Source organism: Octodon degus, unplaced genomic scaffold, assembly GCF_000260255.1.
Source record: "Octodon degus isolate 3935 unplaced genomic scaffold, OctDeg1.0 scaffold00007, whole genome shotgun sequence".
Taxonomy (NCBI): domain Eukaryota; kingdom Metazoa; phylum Chordata; class Mammalia; order Rodentia; family Octodontidae; genus Octodon; species Octodon degus.
Window position 1 is genome coordinate 6,173,272 of NW_004524583.1, and position 19,223 is coordinate 6,192,494.

Genomic DNA, 19,223 nt, shown 5'->3' on the forward strand with positions numbered 1-19,223 from the left:
GCCCAGTCTAAATTTTGTGTATTTTTGTGACCAATTTTGTTATTATCAGTTTTATTCTTTTTCTTTAAAAAGAGCATCTGAATTATACAGTTTTAATACCTAATGAAATCAGTTCTGAAGTCTCTACTCATTATGTAAGTTCTTCTTTTAAAGTTGTGCATTCTAGATTAGAAAAATGTGATGTCCACAGTTAGTCACAAGGTAGTTTTTCAAAGTATATGTTACGAAAGCAGCTAAAGTTTGGAATTTTTCTATTCTCTTGTATTCTTCTTTTGCTGAGATTTCTCCAAGTAGGTACATTTCTCTAATCTTGGAGGTTTAAATGGTTAAAATATGTGTAACCCTCAGGATGGGAATGCATACAGAAAGCTCTCGGTGCATACTTGGTATAATAATAACAATTTTACTGTCTGTTTTCTCCAAATTTTGCCTTTTTGTGTATATATTTTTCGCTACTCTTCAATCAAGAGTCTAGCTCAGCTATTATCTTCATTGAGAAATCTATATTTCAGGTGCATTATTTGTTTTTCTGTTTTAAAAATATTTCTCTCATAATTTGTAGCTAGCTTGAAGAATAATCCAAAACACTGGTTAATTATGGATCATGGAAAGCTGGTGACAGGGTGACGTAGTGCCCCAAGGTGACAGTGGAGGCGCCCAGAACCTGAACCGTGGCTCCAGCTAGCATTAGCTAGATACCCGCTATGTCATCACCTCTGTCATCTGAGACTAACAGAGCCAATACTTTCTTTACAGGGTTATTTTAAAGAATATGTACACAAAGCACTTATCATAAGATAAAGAATTCTTATTCTGTTCAGGCTACTCCCAATGACAAAGTGTCTGAATCTCAAGGAAAACATCTTTAATGGAGAAATCCAGATGATTTTCTGTTGGTAGGAAAGAGTCAGTCAGGCATGTTGATTTGTCTAGTATTTCTTAAATCTGCAACAGTTAAAATGCCTCTGCATATGAACATCTTCCTGTTTCCTAAGATGTGGGATAGAGAAAAATGTAAAGATAATGTTTCAGCATACTTATTTATCCTGACATGTTAACTCATAGGCTTGCTTTATATTTTCACAGTACTTAGATTATAATTCATTTTAAATCTAGCTAATGGATTTTTGAGGCCTACTGAAATGTAATTAAAATTCTGCCAGAAGTGAAATCTGAGTTTATCTTCCTAAAATTGGTCTAACTGCATGCTGCTTTCTGTATAAATTTCAGTAGTGATTGATAATGGTTAAGAGTTACTGACACAGTTCTTATAGGCATATGAATAAGGATTAGTAAAAACTAATTTGCAGGTAAATATGCTTTTCTATTGTTATCTGAGTCTCACTCCAGTTGTTTTACCATTAGATGCCTGAATTACACTTTTCTAACTTACCTGGAAAATTATGTATAGTATTGCTGTAATTTACTTGGAAAACTGTTCATTTTATCATTGTTTTACTTACTTTTTCTATATGATAGAGTATCTTTTCACTTTTTTGCCTAACGGGCCCAAAATTGATAAAATACTCTGCTGCATTTGTAGAGTGATACATCAAATTGGCATGTTCACACTGACACACATAAACAAGGTGGGTGACTTGCTACCTCCGAGTGTGGAGTGGCACCTTGATTCATAACCTTAACTCATTCCACAGTCCTGGACAAGATGCCATGTTCCTGCTCACTGGGACAGATGGCCACCACTGTGTTCTTCACCAGGTGTCAACTTGGCAAACAGAAGCAAAATTTTGCTGAATATTTCAGTTTCAGAACTGAATAATCATGAACTGAGGTGTTATTATATATGTTCCTTTTGAAATACGCTTCAGATATAAAATAAGTAAAATTTTAGATGGCAAGCTTCTTCATGGAGGTGAAGGCTACTCAGAAAAACAGGATTTTCACTGTGCTTTGTTAAACATCATTAAATTAATTAATTAGTTGAATTGAATGGAGTAATTAAGGTCTGGTAGGGAAAATACATAAAATATCCTGAAAATATGAATATTTGAGTTTTAGAAAAGAATAAGAGATTTTTAGGGTTTAGAAATGAAAATAGTGACGGGCAAATGAGCTGCTCAATTTTATAGCAGGATGCAAAATAACTTGTTTAAGTCAGTGGTAACATCAAGAGATGGTGTGGAGGGCAAAATGAGAATCGCATGAAAATATCCTGTGTTGTCTTTCTAAGTACCATAGATCAGTAAACCATAAGCAGAATTTATGGGATGACATTGAGAAAATGAAACGTGCAAATTTAGAAGGAAGTGTAAAATGGAAAGTCGATTTTATACAATTGACAAAACCTGAAGCCCAGCCACTCACGTGGTTCTAATCACTGCTAACCTCCGTGGTGCTGAAAGGAAAAGGAACCAAACAAAGGAGCACCAAGCTGTCTAGGTGGAGAAACAGCCTGCGATAGGAAGTCGAGGTTCCTGGATTGTGGGACTGTGTGTGTGTGTGTGCAGCGCAATCTTGACTCATTGCTTTCCAGACCTCCTCTTTCATTTGAGGTGAGTAGCTTTTGTAACTTCATGCAAAATTACTTGCCTGGGAATCAAGGAAATAAATCACAACAAGGCTGACTGTGCATCCACTCCAGTAACTTCTTAAGTCTGAGGGGGGATGCAGCCTTAGCCCATCTTTAGAGTTTGGTTGAGCAGCCTTCAGGGCTCATGTGTCACAGAGAGGCCCTTCACCTTGGCAGTAGCTGTGAGGCCTGCGCTATCTCAACTGGTTCCGGTTTCTTCTCAGCTTTGAAGATTGCTTGGGAATGAACTGCACCAGAGTTTGGGTGGATGATCTCTATAATGGGTAAGGTGTTCTAGACTATATTGCATTTTCTTAAAGAGAAAGATGAACAATTTAGTCCATTCTTGGTGGCAAGGAAAAGATGATAGGGTTACAAAACTCAGGCATGTCAAAGGCATTAGACATGTTTTGCCAGCATGAGGCCAGGACTAAAGGAACACTACGGCTACAGGTGGAAAATATTAAATTACTATTTTTGTACTTTTCTTTCTAGTGTCCTCAAAAGTTTTGGCAGGATTATGACTATAGACTGCCACCCTTGCTTTAAAAAAAGGAAAGAAAAAAGGAATAAAAAGAAAGAAATGAGAAAAAGATAAATTCCCATTAAAAAGTTACTGAATTATATAATCTAGACTCATGGAATCAGGCCTGGCTGAGCAAATGTTAATTTTCAACTGAAGCAATTTCTATAAGCTGGCACTACATTGATTTATTGACTCTAAAGCTAACATCTTGGTTATCCTTTGTAAAGGATCTTTCTAAATTTTTTTATAGAAGCGTTATAACATGTAAAATAATATTTCAAAGCAAGCATTTCAAAAATAAAAATGTTAAAATATTCCTAATGTTTTAAAATTTCAATTTTGTACCACCTTCAATTATAGGAAAACATTAAGTAAGAAAACCTTTTCTCAAATATGACTGGCATGGCAACCTTCAGAGTTAGGATGTTTTGCCAAAATATCCATTTACTATACTTCCTTCACTTGGGAACTGAACTAGCAAATAGATGTCACTTCATAAGCACATAGTACATTTGGGGTCTATGCTACATGAAGCAGAAATCTTTTGTTCACATAAAGCTCTTGTTACTATCCCAGGGTTAATTGTTTCTTGCAATATTTGGGGAGATAAGGGTGGGAAAATGTTTAGCATTTTGCTTTAGGTTGTATAAAGCACCTTAAATTTATGTTTTATTGTAACACATGTTTCTTTCCTTAATTTTTAATTCCTTATATTTACTTTGACCAATGACCTCTCTTAGAAATTTCTCTAGGTACACACAATCATTAGAAACAGTACATAAACTTGAATTGTGTTATCTGAATATTCTTTTTCTTATTTGTTTATTTATTTGGTACAGGGTCTCGCTATGCAGCTCAGACCTGTAGTGATCCTCCTGTCTCAGCCTTCCCAGTGCTGGGACTACAGGCGTGCACCATCATGCCCGATTCTGGTGGCCCACACGATGTGCCCTGGGTCCCGGGGACAGCACAGTGATTGAACTTGGGTCCTTGCACTTGCCAGGCAGGCATTTAGACCCAAGCTATCTCTCCAGCCTTGAATATTATTTTTCTTATACTGACTAAATCAGTCTATGATCAGGCGACGATTACATTTTTCCAACCTGAGAAAATGTGTCTTGTTCCTTTTCAAATTCTTTTCACTCAGTGAATGTTTCAGAAGGAAAATGCTTATATTCAGGTGAAGAAAGCCATACCAAGTACTTGCCAGACCACAAAAACTTCAATTGCCTTTGTTTAAGGCTGATTTTAGTCACTTAAGAATTTGGAGATGAGAATACCTGTAGAAATTCTGCAAATATCACACGGACATGGATATATAAAAGAATTTTTTTTTCCCAGACAGTTGTAACCATCTTTCAGTCTTTTCAAAAGAAAGCCCTGGGGCTCCAGACTCAAGTCCGCCTCTGGGCCAGGTCCACTGCTCCAAGTCATAGACACAGGGAGCCTCATACCCTCCTTAGGTTACTCACGCACCAGCAGCAAGCCCCAGGACAGAAGATGCAATGAGAGGGGACCTCCTCCTCCACAGCCGTGGCATTATGGGAAACAGTGGAACTCTTCCTTAAAAGTGGGCGGTGCTGAGAGGTGCCTGCCACGCCCATTCACCTACACTTCCTTTCAGTCTCTGGAACTAGGTCAACTGGCGGATGAGCGGGTTGATGCGCTTGCCCCGGTAGCCAGGTGAGCCCATCTCCTTAAGGAAGCCCACCCTGTTCTTGGTAGCATGCCGGGCCACAGACAGGTGAAAAGGGCGCAAGAAGCAGGCGATCTCCTGGAAATGCGCCCCTGGAAAGGCGATTTCATGAATGAGGTCTTCCAGGCAAATGACGCCAAACTTGCCCAGGTGCACCTCGATCACAGTGCTGTCCGTCGGCAGGAAGGTCTTATTCTTGACCTTGCCCTGTCCACGTTTCAAAATGAGTTCCCCGACAGACATCAGATTTGGAAATCCCCAGGTCACCTAAGGCTCCACTATCCGCAGCGTTTTGAGAGTTTGGGGGTGACTTTAACAAAGACACCACTGAACAACTTCTTCAGGCGAAGTCTTGCAACGGTCTTCTGTACTAGTGAACTCACCCCGTGAATACTTAGGAGGTGGACAGCAAAGGTCAGGGAACGTTCACAGGCGCTTCCAAAGTGCGAAGTTTCACTGCTAGTCATTTCACGTGCACCCCATCACGCCGCTGTCACCAGGAATCATGGAGGAAAGATTCCAGTCGCTTGAATCTGATCTCTTTTATCTTCCTCTTTCTTTGTTGAAAGTGCCTGCTTTGCCTGGGTGGCTTGCAGGCTGTCAATGTCCCAGGAGGCACTGACGTTCTATTTTGATAATGCTGCCCAGGGAAAGATGGTTTGCACTGTCTTGCTTTTTCTCTCCCTTGTGCTTGAGTCTTTATGGCCTTAACTCAGTCATTCTTAAAATATAAATGTACACGAGAAAGCTTGCCACGCTATGGATTGTGACTTCTCTCAACAGAGTTTTTGATTCAGTTGCTCTGGAGCCAGGTCGAGAATTTGTTTTTTCACCTAATTTCCAGGTGTGGCTGATGCTGTTTGTCCCAGGCTCACACTCTGAGAACCATTACCCTAAGCAAGCACTGATTCACCCACTCAGAACATTCTGCTTTTCTTCCATCCCCAGGTAATTAATTTCCATTCTCTTTTTTCCTCCTTCAAGACCTTCTTTCACTTCTTCTTACACCTGATGCTGAATGTGCTAAATATGGTTGATTTTCCATCTAATATAAAAGCATTAAAATATATAACTTTCATCTCAGAGTATTTACCTGGGCATTGTGATGATGACTACAGTTACCAAAGGATGGTGTGGTGGATTGCCAACTGATGGGCAGCTTGTTACACCCAGCTGAACTGAACTAACTAAAGATGCTACTAGAGGCTATTAGGGAAGCTGTTTGGAGAAGCTCTTGGGAAACTGATAGGGAGCTGCTGGTCCCCTTGGGCTATTCTGCTGAAGGAGCTTGTCGTGCTGACTTTCCTCATGACCTTGGCTATTCTTGTCAGAAGAGGAGCTCAGCACCACCGTCACTGAGAATGGCTGCAGTTCACTTTGGCAGAGCTCTGGTCCTCACCTTGAGCACCACTTCCTGGCTCCAGAGGGGAAGATGGTGCACAGCTCAGTCTCCCGGACAAGCTTGTTGAACTGGCTTTTCTGATGGGAGCTCAGCTTTTCTCCTCATCAGAGGAGCTTGGTGCCTCAGTGTTGCTGAGGATGGCTGTGGTACTTCTGAGGGAGCTCTGGTGCTTACTTTGAGCATTGCTTCCTGGCTCCAGTACAGAACCCTCATTCTACTAGCACAGGTCCTTCATCCCATAGACATAGATTTTCTGGCTTCCACCATTGATCTTTGGGCCTTCCCAGTGCAGATCCATAAAACAGGTCTCCATGAGACATTGTCATGGTCTCTTAGCCTCCAGGTGGACTTGTGGGAGGCATTGTTATGAGCTCTAGGTCTTCAGCCCGACTCATGTAGGCTATTACAATCCAGGTGTTGAGCTGGATTCCTTGGTCTTTGGTGTGGACAGAGCTGATGCACTTAGTATATGGTTCTTTGTGTGATTCATTATAAAATAATCTTATAAAGTGTGTCTTGTATTGTTCTCCTTGCAAAAACCTCAAACCATGTATGGCTGATATCTCCAGCCACTACAGCCACATTTGAGTCACAAAGACTTAGACAAGACCAAGTGGATGATGTCTATGGAGCCCTTTTGGGGATGTAAACTTCTTTTTGTATCATGATGGACTTCTTCATCCTAGTGGTATCATTTGTTCATCAATTAAACAGACAGCTATCGACAGAGAAATACTTGTTTCAGAAAACAGTTTTTCAATTTCTATATAGTGATATATTTATTGTTTTCACAGAATTTTTAATCAATTATGCCTAAGTTATTTGGGATAATCAAAACATCATCCATATTGACCATCACTAGTAGAGAAGAAATACAAATATAACCAAGCTAAGAATAAAAATAAATGCTAATGTAAAAGTTTCTCTTAGGTTCCACTTAAGGACAAATGACATGATAGTAATAAAGGTTATCTGGGGGCCGGGGAGATGGCTCAGTGGAATAAGTGCTTCCCTGGTGAGCTCAAGGGTCTGAGTTCAATCACCGGTTCTGCAAAAAAAAAAAAAAAAGAAAGGACCGGGCTGGTAAGATGGCTCAGTGGTCTAAGGCACCTACTTAGAACAAGCTAAGCTAAGCAAAACACAGGAACCGCAGTTCAATCCCCCAGCACCACATGCCAGCCAGCCCCACCCCCTGGTGGGCTAAGCTGGCCACACACACAGTAAATAAATAAATAAAACTTAAAAAAAAGAGTATCTTAAAAAAAATAAATAAAAAAAAAATAAAGGTTATCATTGTCACCTGGGGCAGATGCTGGAGTTTTGAAAAACCTGGCTGTATTCCCACTTGTCATAAAACTGCATGTGATCAGTGAGGCAGTTATGTGATTTGACAAAGTAGCTGTAGGAGGCATCCTTTTCTGCAGTGTTCAGGATTAAGTCAATGCATTCTCGTCTCCCTCTTCAGCAGCATTCGGCAACTTCTTTCGTGAACAGCTATGTTATTTGGCAGCAGGCTAAAGTGCTTGCCACTGCACAGAGCAGAGAGCATGCAGAGTGGTGTGGTTCCAGTTTTAAGGACAGAGCTGCAAACAGAAGCAAGCTTTTCATTTGGACAAGCTCTTTTTAAGTACAGAGGGAATTTGCTTGGCCACATGCCCTCACTACTGCCATGCTCATAGTGTGGGACATATGTCATCACTCACTTCTCCTGGAATTCTGAACCAGAGAACTTGATGTCAGCATCTTCTCCTGTGTTTATTTTTAAACCCCCTTACTGTTATATTTGCTTCTTTACTTGCATTTAGTTCCTATCCTCTCCTTCTTTGGGGGCCTATGTTTTATGAAGGTTTTTTTTGGCAGACGGTTTGGTCCCCTGGATATGCTATTCAATGTTTTATTTTGATGGGAGAAAACTCACAGTATTGCAGACTCATCCACAGAATACAGAATAACCTTAGCTCTTTCTGTTCGCACTCCCAACAGAAGGTAGCTGTACCTTTTCATTGTACACGTCAGTTATAGTGCAATATTTGCATATATTTGAATAATTTTTTGATCAATAGCTACCTTCCTCATTGCACATAAGCTACTGTGAAGACAGTGACTACCTCTTTGTCGCAGTTGGACCCCTAAGGCCCATCAAAGTGCCTGGTGCACAGAATATATATAATAATAGTAGAGGGAAGGAAATTATATGCATCTCAAGTGTACCAGGTAAGTTACAGGAAGTCTTCAGCAGGTTTTAACTGAAGCTTAGAATGATGAACTTCCCTAGAAAAGAGTGTGCACAAAACCCCAAGTTTTATTAATGTGTTTTTCTCATTTTTTTTTAGTTTGTAGTATTCAGTTGATATTATTTGTTGGTTGGAGATACCTAATAAAAGGAACTATTAACCATCATGAATTATACAACCATTCTTCTAGGATAGTTGTTTCTTGAGTATATAAATTTCTGGAGAGTCTTAAGTTGATCAAAACTTCAGAATTGTGGCCTGGGTTGGTTTGTAAGTACCATAGGCTGGTGGCTTAAGTAACAAATGTGTTACTTTTGGTGTTGTTTGAGTGGTTAGAAATCCTAGATCAAAGTGTGAGAAGGGTTGGTTCCTTCAGAGAACTGTGAGGGAGAATCTTTTTCATGACTGTCTTCTGGATTACCACAGTTTTTGAAAATCTCTGGCAGTTCTTGGCTTTTCGACAAATAATGTTAATGTCCTTTTCATGGTCACCTGGTATTCTTCTTGTGTGATGTACATTCTCAAAAAAAGTAGTGGATTGGAGCCAACCTACTCCGCTATGACCTCCTCTGAACTACTTACATCTGTGACAGCCTTGCTCAAGTGAGGCTGCTTTCTGCAGTGTGAAGTGTTAGTACTCCAACATATGAATTCTGGACAGTCACAGTCTAATTCCATTTCATGATACAGTTGATTATGGCTCTAGACGAAAGTCTCGAGTGCTCCATTAGAATTTTTGCCCCATAATCACCTACACAAGCCCTGCCATATTCTTTCAGTAGCAAACTGTTGGCTATTTCCTGGTCAAAGCAGCAGGGTCAAGATAATTTAGACTTGGCAATTACTCTTGATTTTTCCACTTGACCCTGCTTCAGAGAGGTTGTCTGGCATCGCCAGCTAGCACCATGATTGTGCCATCCCCAGTGGCAGGTGGGGACACAATGTAGAAATAGTGCAAGAAGACTTCTAACATCTGCAAAAAGTGAAAAGTCATCTTTTTGTGTTCCTCTAGTTTATGAAAAGGCAAGAGAAGTTTCTAAAAAAATGTCTAGTTCTGGCTTTTCCAACCCTGACATTAATCTGTGCTGATCCGAAGCATTCTTATTCAAGAAGGAATGAAGATGATGCAATGCCCCGGAACCACTCGGTGCACTTTACCTTACTATGGTGAAAGAGACAGTGTTTGACTTCTGGCTCAATGCTCATGAGGAAGGCCAATACTTAATCTTATCTCTGGGGTATCATCAAGATCCACATCATTTGCCTGTGGCTTCCAGGTGCTTAAAAAAGTAGCTGGACAAGGGCTCCACAAATTGTAAACTCCAGAGTGAGTCAGCAACCCCTGTGGCCTTTGTTCAAGGGCTCATCTATCAGCGCTGGTCAGTGTCCTTGTGTCAGGATCAGTGAGAGACTGCTGAGCTAAGTATCATCAAGAGAACACTTGGTGGCACATTGCATGGTGAGCAGAGGTCAGACCTGAATGGGGACCTCTGCCAAATAGTCACTGTGCTTTGTATCAAATAATTCTTTTAGTGAAGGAGGGAAGAAAAGAGAGTTGGACACAAAAATAAATAGGAAACAAGAAATGTAAGTAATGAAGGTCAGTAAAAGCCTGAGAATGGGTGACAAAATATGGCACTATTTCTGGTTTCAATACTTACATGATTCTAGAGAAGTTCCTCCAACACTATAAGCCTTGATTTTTTCAGAAACAAAGGACAATGCAAAATTCATTTCTAAGGAAATTTTGGAATAAGACATCCATAATATTATACTTGTAAGTTGATATAGAGTCTGGGTTCCCTATATGGGTACTTAGCTGGATCTGTCTCCAGACTCTTACATTTTATTTATTTATTTTTTCCATAATTTTACTGAGAAACAAATAACAATGAGACAGTTTCAAACCAAATTGGTAGGACAGTTTCAATAATTAACACATTGTATACATTCTTCCTAGTGGTTAATTGCTGTACAAGATGTGGACATGATATCCTCTTTACAAACACCATTAGCACAAATCACTCTATTCATTAAGAGAATGTAACTATATATCTATCCTAACCACTTTGAATACACAGATACAAATGGACATTCATCTGTATCCCCTTTTTGTTGTTAAGTTACGTTATTTGAATATTGTAGGTGTGTAAACTCAGCAAGATATTCTAAAAGAGTTCAGTAGTCCATAATAGTATTGGGTCTTCCACTTCACTGGCAGTGTCAGAAATTGTTGACCTGAGTCCCCTACAGCTCAACATAATACCGTGGCTTTACTTCTTATACTTCATTTTTATACTTTTCTGCTGGATGGTTAAGACCAAGGTAAAGCAGGACCTATACAACAAAAGTTGCAGATTTTGGCAGACTCTTACATTTTAAATCTATAAATTTCCATTTAATTGGTTCTTTTCATTTTATATATAATATTTTACTTTTTATGTATATGGTCTATAGTGTGTTCAGGGTCTCACTATGTAGATTGGATTCATAGTGATCTTCCTGTATTCAGCCTCCCAAGTGCTGGGATTACAGGCATACAACACCAAGCCCAGTCTCAATTGCCATCTCAGTGCACCCCGGGGATGGGGCCAGCATGGAATGCCAGGGATCAAACCCAGGCCACTGCACTCTGCCTAAGCAAATGCTTTAGTCTACTGAGCTGTCTGGCCAGCTCTTATCTATAATATTTTAAACTTTCTTTACTTTTATCATTGTAGAATATCATTGTCATAAAACATACCTTAAAACTACTTGATACAAAAAGTTTTAAATTATGTTTCTAGAATGAAGCATTTTCAAAAAATAAGATTCAATGATTAAAACCAAATCGAACTTCCTCCTTCCAATTGATAACAGAAATCAAATCAATATGCTTTAAAGTGAAGACTTTATACTTTAAAGTATTCTGACCACTAGTTCCTCAAATTATACTTCTAGTTTGAAGATATAAATAAGCATACATGGAAAACAGAGATTCTTATAGAAGAGGGATTTAAGACATATGCTTGGGTTCTGATCTCTCAGATGGCATCCAAAGTCTGAAACAGAGTGAATGTTTACATTCTCCCCTCAGAGTTTGTGTGTTGAAGTCATAGTCTCCAGCCCCCAAAATGATGGTCTTGCTAGGTAGGATTTTTAGGAGATAACTAACTTATAAGAACAGAGCCATCATCAGTGGAATTAGTACCCTGGTAAGAGAGTGTTGGTGTCTGGTTCACTCCTTCTACCATGTGAGGACTCAGCAAGAAAGAACCATCTCAACTTCCAGATCTGTGATAACTACATGCTATATTTGTAAGCCATTCAAATTTGATTTGAGTAGCTGAATAGACCAAGACACAACTTAACATGATTCTCTTATGATTTATATTGAGATGGTGGGAGGCCATGTTGGATCATGGATAGAAGACAACTTTCTTTGAGAAGGTACCTGTCTTCAAATATTAGTTTCACCAGTCCCAACTCTCTGACCCTGGATGAGTGACTTAATGTTCCCAAGCTTCAGTTTCCTTACCTGAGACCTGGTGATGGGTCTCAGGGTATATTTCACTTTTCTTTTGTATATGAGGATTCAACAAGAGAGTACATATGAAGCACTTCATAGAATGACATATAGTAAATGCTCCATAAATATTGGATGATTGTTAATTGTACATTTATGATCTTCTCCTTCGTGGAGAAACTGACTCCATCCTGATCATGGACTGAAAATTGAATCACCTTTCGTTACTGGGTAACCCTTCTACTTTTAATTTGTGAGTGATTGCAAAGTTCCAAGTGTGCCAGAAACTCACGTCATCCTACAGATCCAAATCTAAAGAGAAAGAAAATATCCCTCCTGCGGTGCACGGGTGCGGCTCTGCTGCTGTCCTCGGAGCACCGAGTTCACGGCAAGTCTGAACAGTGTGATTCTTGCTCTGGGCAGAAAACACTGAGCAAAAAAATGTCTGCATTGTAAGAAGAAAATCCAGACTGCTTCTTCAGTGCATTCCATAATCCCAAACTTCCCAGCTGCAGCAGTAGCAGTCCTAGTAGCCAAATTATTAAACATGGCATCTGAATATTGTAAAGAAATGAAAAAGGAAAGGTAGTTTGCAGTCTTAGGGTGAGGCAGTCAAACTTAGTGGAAAAATGTATGCATATTCACTAGATCTGTAGAAATGAAGATATTGCTTTAAAAGGCTACCTCGTTTGAGTAGGTGTTACTACTGGGATGGAGTCAGTTTCTCCAAGAGGGAGAAGATCATAAAAGTACAATTAACAATTATACAATGTTTATGTTGCACTTACTTCATGTCATTCTACTAAGTGCTTCATTTGTATTACCTTGTTGAATCCTCATATACAGAACAAAAGTGAAATATACCACCATCAGGTCTCAGGTAAGGAAACTGAAACTTGGGAACATTAAGTCACTTGTCCAGGGTCAGAGAGCTGTGAGTGGTGAGTATCTCCAGCGGTGGAATGCTGCATCTTAAGAACCCCGCCTACTCTCTAGTGACCATCTGAAGGGAGCTTCATAGAGGCAATGGTGCAGAGAAAGTAAAATACACTTTTTAATTTTAATCCTTGCTTGGATCCTGACCCCGCTCTATTTTGACATTTCTGAACTTTGCATTTAATATAAGGATAATGTAGAAAGAAACAAAGTAGTAGTGCCAACTCTGCAGGGGGAGGTTGTAGGGATTAAATTCTATCTATCTATCTATCTATCTATCTATCTATCTATCTATCTATCTATCTATCTAATCCACATTTCCACCCATCTATCTGGTGTTATATGAGTTAATATGAATCCTGACAAATAGCTAACACTATGCACAACTTGTTTTACTATGATTATTGAATTGGATTCAATCATTTATATTCTAATCTTGATGCCAATATTCTGAGAAATCAGAATAAACTTGGGATATCGGCTTAGTCCTTTGTCTGTTGTCTTCTCTGAAAACTGAGGATCCTACTGGTATTTATCTCATAATATTGTTGAGAGAATTAGGTGAGTTGATGTCAGCAAAGCCCTTAGGATAGTATCATTTCACACATAAAAGAGCTCCTTGCATGTTAGTCATTACAGATAGGCTTTTCGGACCTACCACTGTTCTTTATTTTTATTCTTTGCTCATGAATGCTTTCCACAAACACAGTCCCTGGGCTTCTTCTTGTTTCCTCAAGAACCCTTTTTGAGGAGGAATATAGCTGAACCCAGGAGGGTGGGTTTATTTCCTGGGAGCCAGCAGGACTCACCTTGAGCCTGCACTCCCTAGGAGGAAGGACAGCTAAACCCGTATGCAGAGACCGCGGGAGGGGCAAGCACAGAGGCGGCCTGGGGCAGAGGTAGACCAGTAGTCTCTGCAGTGCAGAAAGAACGAGAAGGACTCTGCCAAGGGGTGGCCTGGGTGGGTGAGGCCATGATAGTGTCATTTCTTTGGGAGCTGAGAAACATGGCAGAGAATGAAAGTGACTCTGACATGGGGCGCTTACCGGGCCAGGTGCTGCTCACCTCTCCCAAGTGTGAAATCCACTTAGGTAACAATTGCTATGCAATTTCTGAGTCCACAGCTTGTTCTTTACAAGCTTTTGGCAACTGTGGTATTCACTGGTCACACCCATCCTATTCTATATTTATTTTGAGTACGCAAAATAATCATCCCCTGGAGGTTAACTGGTTGAAATCTCTAAATCTCCCAAAAGTGTAATTACCTATTCATAATCCCTCTTCCCAATATTGCGTAAATCTCATTAGTACATATTTTTATATTATTCATCGTATGGAAAACATTGCTTTTTTTGATACTGAAAGAGTTGGCAGGGAGAGGCCCAGGTGCTTTGTTTGAATTATTTGGTTTCTTCTCTAGGATCAAATTAAGGAATTACCTGACAAGTGCAGGAGTTTCCTGCAGTAGCTGATTCTGCTCAGACCATTGTTCTTAAAGCAGGGGCCTCTCTGCAGGCCTGCTGGCTGATGTGGGGTCAGAGCCTGTGGAGGAAGGCTGTGCCTGTCTTGATTTTTCTCTGGGAGTGGTTCCTAGAAGGCTGTGGAGCTGAGCAACAGGAACCCCGCAGAGAACAAAATCCTGCTGCAGGCTCTGTGGACAGCCTGGCGGCCCTTGGCTTGACCTAACTGTCTGGGGCGGGCAGCATCCTCGAAAGATTTCTGTGCTTATGCAGTAAGAATTGGTGAACAGACATCATGGAGAGGTTTTTTTTTTTTTTTTTTTTTTTTCTCATTTTTTTCTAGAGATGAAATGAACATCAGAGGGATTTTCATAACATTCTTGTTTAATTGTTTGATTTGTGACCTTCCTATACTATAAGTACTAAGTGAAGTAGCCTCATCTCTATAGCGTGTGGGCAGCCCCCTTCTTTTCCACTTCTGTCATCCTTCTCCATTCCTCTTAGACCCATTCTCTCTAGGCAGCCCTCTTGAGCAAAGGACTTTTTCAAAAGCTGTGCATGCAATAGCTGTTTCCCGTCTGTGGCCATCACACCCAGGAATGTGGCCTTGTCTCTACTCTCAGTGGAAGCGCACTTTTCTGTCAACACTGTCCTCACTCAGACAGTATAGACACTTTCAACCGGCTACTTGCCTGGAGATGTTTTCGAGTAGGGGTCGAGTGTTGCACCGTGCACTGTGCGCCGAAGTGAGATCTAGGCCAAGTTCTTCGAGTGGCTCCTTCAGTGTGCATCCCAACTTCTTCAGTGGTGTGGGGACACATAGAGAGCGCAATGTGCACACTTCCAGCAAATCCCTCAAAGGAGGTTATTGCTGTTCTTTCTTCTCAGACTTTAACTCTTTTATTTCCCCCAAGAAAAAACTCCTGGGTTAAGATTGCAAAGCCAGTTTTTGTTCCTTTCCATCGCTGCTGTTATATCGCACTTCTGATACCATGTTATGTGCGTATACACTGTTGTCTGCCCTGAACTACTGCAGTCTCCTGAAGTGTAGAGGCTTTTCTTCTGAGGATTTATATTCTTTCATTCCTAGCACAGCGTTCCATACAGCGAGCCCTCTATATAAGGCTGAGGAAGGAACGAGTGCTGGAGCGTAAGCCTCATCACTGCCTGCCTGCCTGCTGAGGAAGAATGACTACTTCCTGTTGAACTGTGCACACTTTCAAGTTACCCTCCTGCATTCTGTTTCTCATGTAAGTACTGTTATTAAACTTGTAAATACTTAACAGAAGGCTGTTTTTTTGGCAGCGAGTGAACTTCTTTTGTCTTCTGTTCCCGTGAATATCCTAACCACTTTGGCACTTTGATCTGGGGGGCATTTCATCCTCAGAAATGCAAAGGAGTTGGCCACTGTACAAAATGTGCTCTATTTCCTATTGCCATAAAAATCCACTGCTCTTGAACCTTTGCCCACCCCCTTTCATGATAATGTGCAAGCCACTAAATTGCAGTTACTGGTTGTGGCTATGGCCATCAGAAAATCGTGAATGCCATGTAGATTTGAGGCTTGCTCCACTAAAGAGTCCACAATGGCTTTACTGTAACTGGGTTAACTAGAACTTGGCAAACAGCTAGCCACGGAGGGTGATACCAAGTCCCCTTCCCCCCTCCAGGATGCTGGCCTGATCTTCTTGTATTTGTGCAACTGGCCCATCCAGAGAGCCAGGGAAGCTGGGAGGAGGGTGCCGTTGAGGGCCCCTCTCTCTGGGTCAGGTTGTCCTTTTGCAGCTCTCTTTTCACACATAGCTTCTCTTCCAACAATGTGAAGTAGGTTACAGGATAGCTTGTTTTCTTTTGCTATTTGAAATACAGCATTCGGGGTCATGCTCTGAATAATCTGTGCTTGTTAGAAATGACTATCGTCCTCTGGAAGCAGTAACAAAGGACTACGTTTAAATTAAATTCAGCCAAACAAGAGCCTCTCCACAGAATCAATGGAGCCAGGCATTTTTCTGAGAGATATTTTGGCTTTTTAAAATCTGCAATATTTCAGGGCACAAATCAACAAAGATATCCCAGAATTGTAAAGGACCCTGGGCCATTGTCAAGAATGCTTGAAAAATATTTGGTAATATTTAGGGTGAGAGTAAGAACATAAGATAAAAATTTAGATGCAATCATTTTTAATATAATTCATTTTTATATCTGACAAACTATTCTTCCTCAATTTCCTACTGTAAAATTCCAAGTATTGATTTGTTGAAAGATAGTTTCATCTCTTTATTAAATCTTTATGACCTCAAAAGCCCAGTGCCACAGCAGAGCTTTCAGCGTTGATTTGCCTAAGTGTATTCCTACAGGCGACAGGAGGCAGTGATGATCAAGAACATGGTGGCTTACAGTGCAGAGTAGCATACTTAAGCCAATGCAAGGTGATAGATCTATTTAAAAACTGTCTTTTCTTCATGATGTCACAGTTAAAAACCTAACTCTAGTACTCACAGATACTCATAGTCTTTAATGCAGCAAAGTAGTCATACCTGCCAGTTCCTCACAGCCCAAACCTTTCAGTCTTTTCCCAGACTAGAGGGAGAAATATATCCAAAGCCAACCAACATTGTCTTTTAAGGTAGAAGAAAAGAACATTCCATCAGTTACTTTAATGACTTGCCTGTGGTTGCTGATTTCCAATTAAGGATTAATCCTGTCTAATAACTCTAATGAACAGGTTAATTATTAATATACACTGAAAAATTAATACCCTCATATTTGCTCACCTTGTCTCTGTGGCAGGCAGTATCAGTGTAGATACATGTACTTCTTTGCTGTACATGTTTTATCTTTCAGGTCAAATGTTGAAGCTTAATCAGCATGGTTATGCGAAGCAGTCATTTTTCCTGGTTTCTGCCTTACCTGGGATGTGATGGCCTTTAGTGCTCGCTGTCTTTTTGCGAATTCTTTCTGTGCGCCTTTTCTGCACAGGAAGCACATAAGCCAAGTGCACACCCTTTAGCAATTTACCTTATAGCACAAAGAGTGTTCATATCATTCTCTATTGCTTTATCCTTCTTTCTCTTACTGCTTTCCTTGATCCCATAGAGCTCATACTCTTCCAGCTAGTTTGACCTTGAGGGGTCTTGTTTTAAGTCAAAGCCAACTATGCAGTGCTCTGTGATGCTCAGAAGCATTATCTCAGTTCAGTCATCAAGTTCTTCCTGAATCCTTTCCCTCTGAGAAGACCGATTAGCTTCTAACAACGCCCGTTTTACCTCTGGTGCTCCCTTCTGTCTCTGCTAAAGTGTCTACTATGAATATTTCCAAACTTTACTGTTGGAATCACAAGATTAAATTTCTCAACATTCGTCCCCCAAAATATAGCATTCCTGCTTCCATTTCTAGACATTCGGATTGACTCAGTTGGTCTTGGAGGGTGCTTGGGACTCACCTCACAAATGAGATTCGGAAGTGATCACACTTGGCAAACACCAGTCTCATTAGCCACCTTATTTCTTTCTGCCTTTCTCAGTGGCAATGCCATATCTGCCCCCTCGGTGTACGAGGGCACTTCTTACTGCTGCTTCTGAAAAACTGCAAGAGGAGGGAGAGTGGGAGTGGCAAGGTAAGAGAATAAGGAACTTCATTTTGGAAAAACACTGGGTTCTGGAGGAGGTGCCCATCTTACCATCTTTTAGAAGATGACTAAGTTGTTCCCTTTTACTACAAATTGGTGATGAGACAAGATGTTTAGCTCATGCTAGAGTCATGATGAGACACCTGCCTCACCCCCATTTTAATATTCTGTCTGGAAGGACTCCACATGATAAGGAGGATCCATGATCTGTGTGCCCATGTGCATGCAGGTTCCTGCCAAAATACTTCCACCCTGACCTGAAAGAACCCCACCTTTGGCTGCAGAGGTCACTGCTGTGGAATTATTATGCTGGCATTTTGTTCTTGGGGCTCTTCATTCAGGACTAGCTTTTCTTTTCATATTTATTAGTGCATATTTGCTGTGCATAGCAATTGCATTCACAGTGGGGAGTTGGTACGTGTACTCCACAGACTAGTAATTTGTACATCCCTTTCCCTTCTGCTTCCTTGCCTCCTTCAATCTCTAGTTCTTCTTCCTACTTGTAAGGGGTTTATCTTCTTTTCAATTATCTATCTTTTATGTTTCTCGTTTCATTATTTAGAGCCAGGAAGATAACAGCAGCACAGTGCCTGCCTGGCAAGTACAAGGTCCTAAGTTCAATTTCTGGTATCAAGCAAACACATTATATATACTTTGGGTTCCTCATGTAAAAGAAACAATTAGATACTGTGCCTTCATGCCTGATTTATTGCATTTGACATGGTTTCAAGGTACATCCATTTTCCTGAAAATGATTCAAATTTAGACCTCTATCCAATCATCTGCTGGCAGACATACAGGCTGCTTCCAAGATTTGGCTGTTATGAATTGTGCTGCTATTAGGGCTGGCCAAATAGCTCAGTGAATTAAAGCACCTACAAGAAGGCACAGGGGCCGGGGTTTGATCCCTGGGCCTGCTGTGTCGGCCGCGTGCCTGGGGTGCACTGAGATGGCAATTGAGACTGGGCATGGTGGTGTGTGCCTGTTACTCCAGCATTTGCGAGGCTGCAAACAGGAGAATCAGTATGAGTGCAATCTAATAGTGAGACCCTGAGCTCCCTGTAGACCCTTGCCTAAAATACAGAAAAGAAAAATGAATTGTGCTGCAGTAAACATAGGTGTGCGTGTGGTACTGTAATATGATTTCAGGAAGATATGAAGGAAGGGAATAGCTGGATGGAATGGAATTTCTACTTTTACTACTTTGAGGGCTCTCTGTACTGATATTCATGGTAGTTATACTGATGATGACTTCTGTTTGGGACAATGTAAAATTTATTGAGTATAATATTGTCTTTTGCATCCT